The following is a 15,291-nucleotide window of genomic DNA, read 5'->3' as shown; positions in this document are numbered from 1 at the left end:
GGGCCTCCAGCTACTGCAAACGAACTCCAGACGCATGCGCCCCCTTGTGCATCTGGCTAATGTGGGTCCTGGGGAATCGAGCCTTGAACCGGGGTCCTTAGGCTTCATAGGTAAGGGCTTAACCCCTAAGCCATATCTCCAGCCCAAATTCTTAAAAGAACCATTGTGGAACTAGATGAGCAGTGGTGAAGGAAGATGGATACAGAAATACAAAGGTATTCATTGGTTTTGAAATGAAGATAAGTTATGACAAATGAATGCTAAGCATTCAAAACACAAAGTCAATTTCCATACACAAGAGGAATAAGTGTTCTATATGTAGAAATCATTGCATATGCAATAATTTTCCAGACTTCAGAAAGAATTTACATTACTGAAGTCCACTTTGTATTTCAGATTAAACATTAACATAAAATCTTTTACCTTGGAGCTGGTTGTGGTGTTGCAGGTCTTTAATCCCAGCATTGGACATGTGGGAGTATAGCTGTGAGTTTGATGCAAGCCTGAGAGTACATAATGAATTCCTGGACTGCCACAGGATTAGAAAAAAAAAAAAATTCTAAATTTCATTTGAAAGCAGAAAAAACCTTGAATAGTTAAAACTATTTTGAGCAACAAAAATAAGGCTGGTGGTATCACCATACCTGATTTTAAGCTATATTACAAAGCCATAGTAACAAAAACAGCATGGCACTGTCATAAAGACAGACATGTAGATCAAAGGAACAGAATTGAGGACTCAGATGTTAATTTAGGCAGCTATAGCCATCTGATTTTTTTTTACTTTTTTTCTCAATTTTTGTAAACATTTTCCATGATTATAAAAAAATCCCATGGTAATACCCTCCCTCCCCCACCCACTTTCCCCGTTGAAATTCCATTCTCCATCATATCCCCTCCCCATCTCAACCAGTCTCTTTTATTTTGATGTCATGGTCTTTTCCTCCTCTTATGATGGTCTTGTGCAGGTAGTGTCAGGCACTGTGAGGTCATGAATATTCAGGCCATTTTGTGTCTGGAGGAGCATGTTGTAAGGAGTCCTACCCTTCCTTTGGCTCTTACATTCTTTCCGCCACCTCTTCCACATTAGACCCTGAGCCTTGGAAGGTGTTATTGAGATGTTACTCAGTACTCCAGCCACTTCTTTCCAGCACTATACCTTCCGAGTCATCTCAAGGTCACTGCCATCTGAAAAGAGAAGATTCTCTACCCAAAGTAACAGTAGTGTTATATAAGAGTATTAATTTTAAGAGAAGTGCTTACTGAGCACTTTGATCAGCATAATATATACATTTTTCCAGACAGACATCAGTCGATGTTACACCCTTAGGGCTCATGACTACCCCTGTTTTAAGTTTTCACTATCAGGGATGTATTTCCTCCCTCATGGAGCGGGCCTCCAGTCCAATTGGAGGGCAGTTGGTTTCCACCATGATAGATGTGCCACTATTGCACCCGTTGGCTCATTTGGCCTGGCTGGCCAATTATAAGGCTTGCAGTGTCCACTGTTGAGTATCTTCACTGGTGGTATCTCTTTCTCCCTTTGAACTGTATGCAGAATAGCTTCTTCCAGCTTTCTGTCAGCTGGTCTACATGGAGGAGGTTATCAGCTCAGTTCGAGCAGGATTTTTCAGTGGCCTTGCAGCCCAAGTATGTGGAGTAGTCAGCAATAGAGTCTTACCGTCAATTCCTGGTGGGAAACCAAGGGCCTCGGCTATGGCTTATAATGTGGATTCTAGCTACAGGCTTCTGTGTGAGAGGGAAAAAACTCAGTAGCAGAGACCGGTAAGTTAAAAAGGAGTTATAAAAGGAAAAAAAAGGAAGGGAGGAAGGTACTTAATATGTTTGTATTGTATATATATGTATAAGTAGAAGAATAGATAAATCGGGGTGCAAAGGAGCAAAGTGAGGACAGAGGAAGAGATTGAGTAAAGGAAAGGTGGAGGGAGGGCTAATGAAAATCTAAGAGGATGCAAATAAATTATACAGAATCCTCCAATTTCAGACAATGGAACACTCAAGAGCCATAGATAGTTGTTAGAAAATTTTCAGTGCCAGGGATGGGATACCTCCAGTGAGTTGTTGGCCAAGGAGATCCCTGATGCCCCCAAAACATTATTATTTAAATTTTGCAAACAATACCATGTTTATGCATTGAATATTTTTCTATATTAGATATGTCCTGGGCTGTGGGCATTGGGTGATTGTGATATATGCTATATATGTTTTATTGCCTAACAAAATTAAGTCTATCTTCAATGTTGAAACTATTAATAAAACTAATATTGAAAGTCAATAAATTACTATAAAATATATTATCTAAATACATAAAAGAAAACATTTTAATTAATACAGCAATACAGCTGGTCCAATATTAAATGTGTGCTGTGTTTCTTGCACATGTGTCCCTAGTCTTGTGGAACTTTCTAATGTCAAAAATGGACACATTGCACTTCCCATTATGTTATCATTACTTTCTTTTCTCTTGTATAAATATTTTCTATTTTACCTTTATCTTCTTCCACCCTTGCTGGACCATTGCCAGAGTGGTAGCTTCTGGGAAAGTCACAGATAATCTTGCCAATTAGAAAGTGTATTTCAATAGAAGTTTACTTATCCAGGCATGAGGGTGCATGGCTATCACCCCATAACTTGGGAGGCAGAGGTACTATGATTGCTGCAAGTTCAAGGCCAACCTAAGACTACATAGTGAATTCCACATCAGCCTGGACTACAGTGAGACCCTACCTCAAAAAGCCAAAAATTTGAAAAGTTTCTTCCATTTTCTTATTTATTTTCCTTGTTTATGATGTGGCATGTTTTGATTGCTATAGTTTCTGAGTGTCTCATTTATTCAAAATACATGAATAGAATTTATGATCTCTTTTTATAGGTAAAAGTATATGTGTGTGGGTACTTATGTGAAGCTCAAGTACTTTTTCTCTGCTACAAAGCAAATGGATGAATTCTGAGTAGTCATGTTGTTTCTTGGCCAAAATTGGCTGTAGTTTCAATCTGCAAAACTCTAGAATATACAGCATATCTAGTCACATTTTCATTTCCATGAATGTAAATTATGCAGATTTACTTTCATCTCTCTAAAGGATATCTTTCCATAGTCATCTAAAGAAAAGCAGATGTGGGCTGGAGAGAAGTCTTAGTGGTTAAGGTGCTTGCCTGCAAAGCCAAAGTACACAGCTTCAATTGCCCAGGACCCAAGTAAGCCAAATGCAGAAGGTGGATCATGGGTCTGGAGTTTGTTTACAGTGGCTGGAGGCCTTGCGGCACCCAGTTTATCTCTCTCTCTCTCTCTCACCCCCTCTGTCTCTCAAATAAATACAGAAACATAAAAATAAAAAGGAATGCAGATTTTATGAAGACCATTAAAATTGGAGAGAATGGAAAGACATAAGACTTCCTAAGTAGATATTTGTCTTCAGTTTTTTTAGAGAAATTCTGCACACTTGGCTGATAGTAATGAGTAGAAATAGTAGAGAATGGTGTACTAAGGATATATGAGAATGATGTCACATTTTTTCATCATTATCATTATTCATCACGTTTTGAAAGTGTATTTTTATTTATTAATGTGCAGGAAGATAGAGACAGAAGAAAGACAGAGACAAAGAATGGGACACCTGCAAGTGAACTACAGACATTTACACCATCTTATGCATCTGGCTTATGTGGGTTCTGGGGAATCAAACCCAGGTCCCTAAGGTTTTCAGGCAAGATGGAAGTGAAGCCATCTCTCCAGCCCCAATAGGTTTTTATGTAAATTAAAATTGTAGCAAATATCATGCAATGTTAAGGTTTAACAGGCTCATTGGTGATGGAATTTAGAATTTCAGGGTTTGTAGGCAAGTGGCTTAACTCCTGAGCCATTTGTCCAGCCCTTATCACTTTTGAATTGAGGTTAGTAGGACGTTCTCAAGCAGAAGACAAGGTTGAATTTTGATCTATAAAGTGATGGCAAATTGACAGCAAATCATAGCTATACCTACATACATGTATCACACCTCACACACTAACATATACAAAAATAAGAAACACAATAGAAAAATAAAACGAAATCAGATGCCAAATAGAATCAGTTTAACAAGTGCCTTACATACTCAGCAAGCATCTCGTGGACTAGACAATAGGATGGGTGGTGAGGGAGGCGAGGGCAATGGAGGGATTGGGAAACACAAATCTAGACCCAAACGGTATGGTACAATAAAAGTCTACATCCTAAAAGGCAGACCAAATGGCTGATCCTTCACTAGATCCTTAGAGGGAACACCTAAGCCACAAGACACTGGAGAGGGTATATTAAAGTCTGACCTTAATATCGTCTACAGTCTCTCTCTCTCTCCCCCCCTCTCTCTAACACTTTTATATTAGCATCTTTCTCTTCCTTTTCTTGGTGGGCACTGATCTGTAACTCCAAGTACCAGCATGAGGCTATCATCTACAATGAGCTTTTGATCAGAGAGACTTACAAGGTTTCCTAAAAGAAACAGATTTCTAACAGTATTTGATGACCCACCAAAGGTTAGTGGTAAGACAGTAAGACTCTACTGCTGAAGACACCTTATGTGGTTGACACATAAAATGGGAAATGGCTGGAATCTAAAAGAGAGTCAGTCCCCACACAATCAGTATGTCAAGTGCCAGAAGATGCTACATGGGCAACTGGGGGAAAATGACCAATATCGGTCCAAGCAACTCATGGTCTAACCTACTTAACAGGAAATAACCTGTTGTGATGCCAACACAAGTGCAATAGTGGCACACAGCCAAGGTGGGGAACCAACTGCTCTTGATTCAGCTAACTGATGCCCTCAGTGGTACAGGACCCATAGCTGGATATGGGAAACAAGTCCAAACCATATCCAAATATAAACCCGCTCTCCATTATCAATCTATCACCAATCGTGTGCTACAAGAGGGCCTACACCTATTAAATTCTCTATTAAAAAGTAAGGGTTACCTCATTTGTCTGGTGCTAACTTAATCTCCATTGGAGAATCTGCTCCTCTTTTTCAGATAGATGCAGATCCTAAGGAGAGAGCCACCCCACCATACCTCAAAAGGGCCCTGGCTGAAACTAAGAAAAAAGCAAGGGTGCTATTTTCTAGGTGAACCAGGTGCCAGCACAAGGGTGAAGGAGATCAACACAGAGAAAAATCAACCCCTACTAAATCAGAGAGCCAGAGCCTCAGAGGCCCCCAACACCTCATCACTGAAGCAGACCAAAAGTGAACCCAATATGGCTCAGGGAAATTTTGCAGAAGAGGGGGCAGAAAGAATGTCAGAGCCACATGTTGGGTTATGATATGCACAGACATTTATCATAGCCATAACTGTGGGCTAACTCCACAATGCACAACCCATATACCTCAACAAGGAGGGGCCGAAGGAGGGGGCAGGTCACGTATGAGCCTAATAATGGTACCAAAGTGCCTGTATTTGCTGAATAAAAACCTAATTAATAAAAACAGAACTAGATAAAACCATTATATATTTACTAGAAAAATGAAAAGACAGCTAGAAATGAAGTAAAATGGTTGATGAGTGCAGCAATTTCAGTCTATTGTGGTAAGGAAGGCAGGATGCAAGGAGTCAGCAAATACCAATGGACTATTTCACATATGACGACATGAACTTCCGTAAATAGAGATGGCCTTGGAACATGCTCCCAGAATTGCACTCTCCTAATGCTGATGGCTCCTGTCCAGTTCATCTTAAGCTCCACTTCACACTAATCTCATTAGGAAGTCACACAGGTCCAAGCACAGCACAGCGTAGCCAAACAGGATATACAGAAATATCTTAAACATAACCTTAATATAAACAAGTTTTAGTTCATTCCATGTCAAGCAAACATATAAGTAATATAATGTGTCATAAATTTATTGTCTATCAATCTGTAGGAAAGCAAAGGCACACACCATGGAGATGGAGATTCTGCTGCTAGCTGCTGTGACCTGTTTGATTTTGGCTGACAACAAACCCCCATCTGAGTCAGAACTCAAAGAGGTACCAAGTTGCTTTGCATATATCTCATTTCTTATTCCATACTATCTCTTTGGACACTTTATATTTTAAAATGTAAGGCTTTATTCATTGGAAAGGTGCTATGAAAGAAAACTTCCTGTTCTGAAAATCTCTCAATCTGCATAATTAAAAAATAATTTTGGCCAATATTTAATGTTTTCTACATGAAACCACAATATTATTTCACATTGCTTGGCTGTAATCTGTAGGAATTACAAACTGTACTGTTCACCAATACCATATTTTTAATCTTCATCTGAGGTAAAAGAGAATGAGTGATCATAATGGAAGAGGAGAAGGCATATACAAGTTTTCTAAGTGTGCCTTTTCTTCTGAGGATTCAACAGGTTTTCACACCATTTACATAGCAGCAGATAAGTTAGCAACTGTAGAAGAAAATGATCCAATGAGAATTTTTGCAAGACAGATTGTATTTTCTCACAATTCTGACAAAGTCACCTTCATGTTTTACATCAGGTAAGCAACATATGCCTTAAAGAAAATGAGTGCAATTTTGAATTTTGACATATTCTCAAGGGGGCAATAACACTACTGATGTTTATAAAGACATTGAGTCATAAATATCCATTCATACAGTCAGAGTTTTAGCCAGTGCTATACTCCCAGTAACCATGGAAACTCTCTTTACAGTACTTTATAGTTTTTCTAAAGGATCAGGTAGTTGAAATACACCACTAATCATATATTTTTAAAAAAAAATGTTTTATGGATTTATTTATTTGCAAGCAAAGAGAGATGGAGAGAAGGGAGACAGACCAGAATAAAGGACACAATTAGGGACTGCAGCTGCTCCAAACATACTCCAGATACATGTGACACTATTGCTGGCTATACATGGGTACTAGAGAATCGATCCCAGGTTGTTAGGCATTGCAGACAAGTACCTTAGCTGCTAAGCTATCTCTCCAGGCTAATCATTCATTTTTGAAGATGAAATAAGATTTTATCACCTGTGAACCTGAAATTTACAATATAAGCTGACATAATAAATGAATTTTTGCACAAAATTACTTTTTGTAAATTTTCTTCTTATTGGGAAGAGACTTCATGTAGATTGCTTGAAATTTACTTCCTTGTGGAGTATTCTGATGCACCTATTCTTGCCTAATAACTCGATATCATCTTTTAATACATTCATTACAATTCCATGCAATAACAATAATTTTGAATTTTTAGTATATTTAGGCATTGCATTAATTATATGGATTGATTGTAATAATAAAGGTGGTAAAAGAAAAATTTAAATGGTAGATAAAATTAATAAAGTAAAAGTTGATCGGGCTAACTGCATGCACATAAAAAATGCACCTGAAAAATGCCAGGAGTGGGATGGAGAGATTGCTCAATGGTTAAGGTATCTGGCTGCAAAATATAAAGACCCAGGCTCAATTCACCAGTACACATAGAAGCCAAGTGCACAAGGTGGTGCTTATGTCTGTAATTCAAATGCAGTGGCAGAAGAGTCTGGTGTGCCCTTTCTCTCTCTCTCTTTATCAAATAAATAGAATATTTTTAATGCCAAAAGGAAGCATTTAAAAATTATAACATACAGACCCCTATCTTTAGGCACTGTAAATACAGGATTAAATTGTCCAACATAGAATAGAACATCAACAAAAACTAAAGGACAAGAATTAGCAATGAAATATTTAGAGTTAAGGCACTCTTTAATGTTTAACATGTAACGGGGCAGTCTTGTAAAAACTGAACGTCTGGAAAGGTATTGCTCATTTTCTGATTATTAGTCCATAGAAGCCATCACAGAAAAGAATTTTCAAGATAAAATCTAATTGAAGAAATACTAACAATGGAATATGCAGCAAAGACTGTGACTGTGAATGTAAATGTATGTATGTGTTGTTGATCAAGGGAGTCAATGTCATTTGGTAGAAGCAGAAGAAAGAGGATAAGTGGATAAAAACACCTAGTAATTTTATCACATGGGAGGAAGTACATTCATGGCAATTCCTCAAGCCAAAGGAACAGAAAAGTATATAAATGGGAAGGTGAGCTGGAGAGATTTCTCAGTGGTTAACAGAGCTTAGCTACAAAGCATAAGAACCCAGGTTGCATTCCCCAGTCCAAAGTAAGCCATATGCGTAAGGCAGCGCATGTATCTGGAGAATGTTTGTAGTGTCTGAAGTTCCTGGTGTACTATTCTTTCTCTCTATATATGCTCCTGTCTCTCTCTGTCTGAAATAAATAAGTGACATATCTTAGAAAAGATATATGTAATAATATTTGGAGAATAATATATGTTTGCTGCTCTTCTCTTTTTTTTGGAGGATGAAGGGGGAGTGCCAAAAACACACAATAGATGCTGAAAGGAAACATGGAGCTTACATAGCACTATGTGAGTTTCCATCTCAATTAATATCTGCAAGTAATAAGCAATAATTATTAAGTACAGATATGAGCAAATTCTTGATCTCTTTAGTTGTTTCTCTACTGTCTGTGACAAACATGAGACAAAAACTAATGATGGGAAGAAAGGTTAATTTTGTAATCATGGTTTTAGGGAATCTGTCAGCCATCTAACACCAGCCAATGTGAAGAGTATCGCATTGCTCAAACAAGTGGCTTGAATTTGGCATTTCTTGGACTCTCGGATGTGCAGATCAAAACGCTGAAGCCTGGAGTAAGAGGTGGGTATAACCTCCAAGGTCTGATGACAAATCACCTGAGGTGATCCACTTTAAATATGAGTGATTTACTGTGCTCATTATTTCAGACACAATCCTCAGCTAGTTCTTCAGAGCAATGACATACTTTACTCAACTTGCATCCCAAACCTCCTCCCATCTTCAAGTTACCAACACTGACAAACACTGTTGCATGTCATATCTGGAACCAAAGCCCTTAGCACATGGGCAGAACTGTGCCAGTAACATCACAAAAATTCCAAGCAATCTTTTTAAAAAACTGAATATACTGTGAAATAATTATACCTAACCAAATTATGAGGACAGTGAAAATCACAGCAAAAGTACCAACTGTGTAATGCATAATATATATCTTCAAGTCATCAAGGCCTTATGGGAGGGCAGGATTTAACTGGCCAGTTTCCAGGATGACTTCAACAAGACAGGAAAGCATGGCAGAGAAGAAAGCTCTCAAATGTGTGAATGGATGTATTCTGATCACTGGTTGTGCAGCTGGGTTAAAGACTTCAAGGTCTTCCCCACGGAAACGCCTCCTGTAGGCAGGCTTAACCCCCAAAATGTACACCAACTTGGGCTTAAATAGGAGTATTCACAAACAAATGAGTCTAAGTAGAACACAGTACATTTAAACTGCCACAGAATTTTTTTTAATATATATATATATATATATATATATATATATATATATATATATATTATATATATATATATATATAATGGAGATTTATATATATGGAGCATTATATATAGATAAATAGAGAGAGAGAGAGAGAGAGAGAGAGAGAGATGGAAAGAGATGGAGAGAGAGAGAAAATGGGCATGCCAAGTCCTTATCCACTGCAAACGAACTCCAGATGCATATGCCACTTTGTGCATCTGGCTTTATGTGGATACTGGGTAATCAAACTCTCTTCATTAGGCCTTCACAGCAAGTGCCTTAACTGCTAAGCCATCTCTCCAGCCTTTTTCACGTTCCACTTATTTGTAATTCCAAGCAAAAGGTACATTGAAAACATGAATCTATGGAAGCACTAGAAATGTTCAGGAAATTTGTTGGGACTACATATAGGAACCATGTTATGAGTAATATTAGTTTAGCAGAGATTCTCACTGATGGCAGGCAGGATTCTCAGTGTTAGGCTAAGAACAAATTATACCTATATAGGCATTAGAATGAAAATTGGTAATCATTTAAAATTTGATATCTTCAGTCCCAGGTCTCGTCAAATTTTCACTGAAATTTGTGTCTAAAAATACCATCTTATCAGAGGCCACTCATGAAGATGAAAAAGGCACCATCACATATCTCACCATAGCTTTTGGTAAGTGCAATATCTAAACCCTACAAGAAAACACTTGTTTTCTCTGCATGTTATTTAGTTTTTAAGGTATTCCTTGTTTATTGTACACTTGGTCCTGTTATATAAATACCTTTGAACATGTTTACCTGCATTGAATTATCACAGTTAATTAAGTAGTTAAAGATATGTTTCCACAGTTAGGGTTCTTGCCTGTAAAGCCTGACAACGTTGGTTTTATTCCCCTGTATCCACATAAAGCTAGTTATAAATGATGTCACATGCATGTGGAGTTTGTTTGCAAGCAGATAGAGGCCCTGGCATGCCCATTTTCTCTCTCTCCTCTCTCTTTTTCTTTCTCAGTCACTTGCTCAGTCTCACCTCTGTCTTTCTCTGCCTCCAAATAAATATAAAAATATTTTAATTATTTAAATTCAGACTGACATGTTCAATTCTAAAACCAACTTACTTCGATCCCTGTAAAAGATCTTTACCAAAAGTCATGTTCATATTCATTTTCAAACCAAGTTAGTCCTATAAAGAAAATACTTACTGAGAAACACACAGTACACCCCCTACACACGATATTGGCATGCAGTAATCACAATATCAATTTAAATTAGTCTAAGTGAAGCTCAGTCTTTATATTGCAAACATCTCAACTGTGATCTTGTATTATCACAAGATTAGGACAAGGTAGCCTCTCGCTAGGTGTACAAAAGCAGAAATCAAAGTTTCTGACACTTGACAGCATTAAATCTACGTTTTGTTTATAACTGAAATGAAATTTGTAGTGCTAATGAAGACACAGGGATTCTCAGAGTTAGCTTTACCAGGCAGGCACAGATCAGGGGAAAGCTCCATAATGACAGAAGAAGCAGAGTCCCCTTTGACAGGACTACATTGAGAAAGAAGAGCCACCACTAAGAGCAAACAAGCACACTTCAAGACCTCAGAAAACACTACCCCACTTTGTATGTCTTGATATTGGAATTCCAAATCCATCCCACACCTAAGGGCTAGAACCTAGGATCTCTCCATAGCCCACAGTGACACCTCCTTTGGCAGGTGGCTAGAGATACTAATTACAGGCTTTAATAAACACTTGAATTGATTGGGGGGGGACATCTATTCAAACTATGACATCCATCAACACAGTATTCATAATTAATATGCTTGACAACAGATCAAATAATCTCCCCTCATTTGATTATGAGTTCTCAACACCATAGTATGGACTTAACATTGAAGAATAAGGAAAAACAATAAACTGAAGAACTGATTGACAAATCTCAGCTTTATCCACCACCAACTCCTGCATGTGGTTTTGCAAATTTTCAACACTTAAGGAGTCTGGAGCTCATAGCAACAATGTTGATTTATGTACATATAATGCCAGACATGGAAAAGTAAAAGCATATTAAGTACTCAAAGTACTCTGAAGCTGTCCAATGCATCCAAGCATTGATTGAGTGTAGCAATGGTGTCTGGAGGGAAGAGCTGACAGAGGTGGTGGCATTTGACACATTGGGATGAAGCCATACTTGAGAATTGAGGTGGGATTGCAATGGACTTCTCATCTTTTATTTTTCACAATTAAACTAGCCAAAGGAACCAGTCTCAGTAAAGAAATGTATGATAAGTATTTAAAGATGACCAACACCAGACTCATTCCTAAAGAAAATATCCAAGAACTCATCAAATCAGGTATGGCCGCACTAATTCTCACATATGCAAATGATCAGAAAGACAAGCACATTTTTTTTTCAATATTTGGTTTAATCTTATTTTCAAATTTATTTGTGTTCATATGAAACTTTACCTTTCTAAAACAATGGATGAATAAACTTAATGTTTTCCAATTTCTCTCCATTTAACAGACACGTGTCCAAGATGAAGAAATTGATGAGGTGAGTAGATACATCATTGCTATAATTCTCAACATGGATGAATGATAGGCCATGTTAGCATTAGTCAATTATTTTGCAACAAAATATGTTCAATATAAAGATAGTGTAAGACAGGAACAATTTTTTGTATGTGATTAAATCAGAAATAGTAATATTGATCAATTGCTTAATTTGGGGTATGTAAATGAACTTGATTAGGCAATAATCTAAACACCCTAAACAGTTTGTGAATGCAGTATCATGCACTAAGATTTTCATATTTTGAATAAGTTTCAGAAAGGACAAATGTCACTAAAATCTCTACATTATTTTTATGCACATAGAAAATATTGAGTATACATAATCTTCTCATGTAAGACCCAAGCCTATAAATTTTCCAAATCACTGCTTTGCTGAGCCTAAAATACATTGAAAATGCACATCTTTTTACATGAAATCATTTGGTCGTTGTATGTCAATCCCTTTAGAATCTTTCCTTTAATGAGTTTTATTATTATTTTGTGGACACTTAATATCTAAGACAATCTCTGTAGATGACATGTGATTTTACTTTCTTTTCTTTTTCCTAGATGGCTCCAACCTGGAGATGATTGTCACAGCATCTTGATAGGATCAGAACCATCCATGTAAAGGGATTCATATCTCCCTCATGATTTTGCTTTTTGTTCTTCACTTGGTAGTCATGATTCCTTCCTCATGCCTTTCCTCTCAGTCAACCTTCCATGTGCTACTTAGTGGAACTGGCTTTCTGAATGATTCAATAAATTGATTTTGAATGCATGCACACATCTTCTAAAGAAGACAACCTTGTGCACTGATCACAGAAACAACTTTTTAATGTTAACTGTAGGTGTGCCATAGAATTTAAGATCATTCTCATGAGCACCGACAACAGAGTTTGTGGATGTGTCCAAAATACATAGAACAGCAGTGATTATAATATTATGGAGGGAAATTTCTTACTACACTGCAAATTCTTCATTCTGGGTTTTGTAAGCACTCAGTGTTACTGGCTGGAGGCATTCAAATTAAAGTTCATTTCCTAATCAACACTATAAAATCCTTGACATTATATGGCTAGGAAACTCACCATTTTCCATTTGATGGATGGTTTTGATTTTAGTGGATTGTATGAAAATGTAAAGCACATGTGATTGATATAATTTCATATATCATCTATGCTCACTAGTGTACTAATAACTGCATTACTAATGATTCATTTTGAGACATTCTCTTGAGTTACATTCTTCAAGTTCTTCAAAATTATACGTATTGTCGTAAGTCTAGGATTTCTCTTACTACTCACAAATGCTATGGGTAGGTAGGGATTTGTTTCCCTTTGTGGAAAGACTGTCATTGGAATTTGATGGAGATAACATGGAGGCCATATAATGCTTTGGGTAATACATTCACATCTATGTACTCAGCTGACACAGGAGCATGAACACTTCCCCCACCTTTGGTTTTGACCAATAAATTCTTCATTTTTAGAAACTATTTTTAATATTTTATTGCTATTTGTTAATTACAGAAAGAGAGAGAGAGAGAGAGAATGGATATGCCAGGGCTTCCAACCACTGCAAACAAACTCCAGATGCAAGTGCTACTATAAGCATCTCGTTTAGGTGGGACCTGGAGAATAGAACCTGGGTCCATAGGCTTCACAGGCATGTGCATTAACCACTGAGTAATCTCTCCAGCCCCCCCTTTTTTTTCAATAAGATTTCACTTTAGCCTAGGATGACCTGGAATTCACCATGTAGTCTCAAGATAGCCTTGAACTTACAGTGTTCCTCCTACCTCTACCTCTGTAGTTCTGGGATTAAAGATGTGTGCCACCATGCCTGGCAATGACACTTTTCATGGTAGAAGTTATCAGTTCTTTTGTCTTCATTCATTTATGACAGTGTTGGAAATACAAACTCAGGATACCTCAAATATAATTATCTAACCATGTTCACTCGAGCATCATTCTCCAAAGCCAGTATATGTTGTCAAACAAGTGATCTATCACAGATGAAAGAATAAAGATAAAATGGTTCTTATTCACCAATAAAGAAGAATTAAATTAGTCTTTAGTTACAAAATGACTTGAGATGATCATCATATTGTCATGAAGGTAATGAAGTATAACATGGATGAACAAATATTATATCCTTCTTTCATGTCCATTATGAACATTGCCACAACACTTGACAAATTTGTTTGAAATGTCAGAATGTTACATACGCATTTAAAAAGATAAGTATTGGGCTGGAAAGATGCCTTAGCAGTTAAGGTGATTGTCTGAGAAGTATAAATACCCAGTTTTCATTCCAAAGTACCCACATAAGCCTGATGTACAAGATGGTGCATAAGTCTGCAATTTGTTTGCAGTGGCTACACACCATAGTGTGCACATTCTCTTTTTCCTGATACTTTGTTAGACACATTTCTCTCAAATGAGTAAATAAAAATAAAATATTTTAAAAAATGAAAATAGATATTAGTCATCCAGGCAGGGTTGAGATAAAAACTGGTGTCAGACTAAAAGATAGTGTGGAAATTGGGAGTTCTCTCTCTGTGTGTCTCTCTGTCTCTCTATCTCTCTATCTTGCTTGATCAATTTGGCCAAGGGTTTGTCAATCTTATTTGTTCTCAAAGAACCAGGTCTTTGTTTCATTGATGTTTTTATAATATTTTCTTAGTTTCCAATTCATTAATTTCTGCTGTAAGCTTGATTAATTCTCTCCATTCAGAACTCTTTTGGGTGGCATTCTTGTTTTTCCAGTACGTTTAGGTGGACATTCAGGCTATTTATTTGACTTTTCAAAGACTTTGTAAAGAAGGCATTTAGCGCTGTGAATTTTATCCTTAGTACTGCCTTCATTATGTACCAGAAGTTTTGGTAATTTGTGTTGTCATTATCATTCAATTCTAGGAATTGTGCAATTTCTTTCTGATTTTTTTCCATGACCCATTCATTGTATAAAAGTGCATTGTCTATTCTCCAAGAGCTGGTGGAGTTCTTGTTGTTTCTCTTGTTAATTTCTAGCCTTAAAGCTTTGTGATCTGACATGACGGAGGGTGTTACTTCAAATTTCCTGACGCTTTCTGCAGAGTGACATTACCTCCCCATAATGCATGACTCAAAACCTCCATGGGGTTGACCTGTATCCCCAGTGAGGAAGTCCTCTCAGAAAAGGTGTAGGAAGGATGGAAATGATGGTCCCATTAAGGGTTGTTTACATGCAATATATATCTACATCTAATTTAAAAAGAAAAGAATAAAATTGGGGAAATAGCATAGACAAATGATTCTGACACATAGCCTTAAAATGATTGTCTATAAAGAAAAAAGATATGTAATGACTGTTA

The sequence above is a fragment of the Jaculus jaculus genome (genome assembly GCF_020740685.1).
Source record: "Jaculus jaculus isolate mJacJac1 chromosome Y unlocalized genomic scaffold, mJacJac1.mat.Y.cur SUPER_Y_unloc_2, whole genome shotgun sequence".
Taxonomy (NCBI): domain Eukaryota; kingdom Metazoa; phylum Chordata; class Mammalia; order Rodentia; family Dipodidae; genus Jaculus; species Jaculus jaculus.
The sequence above is the reverse complement of the archived record's forward strand: the minus strand, read 5'-3'. Positions refer to the sequence as shown.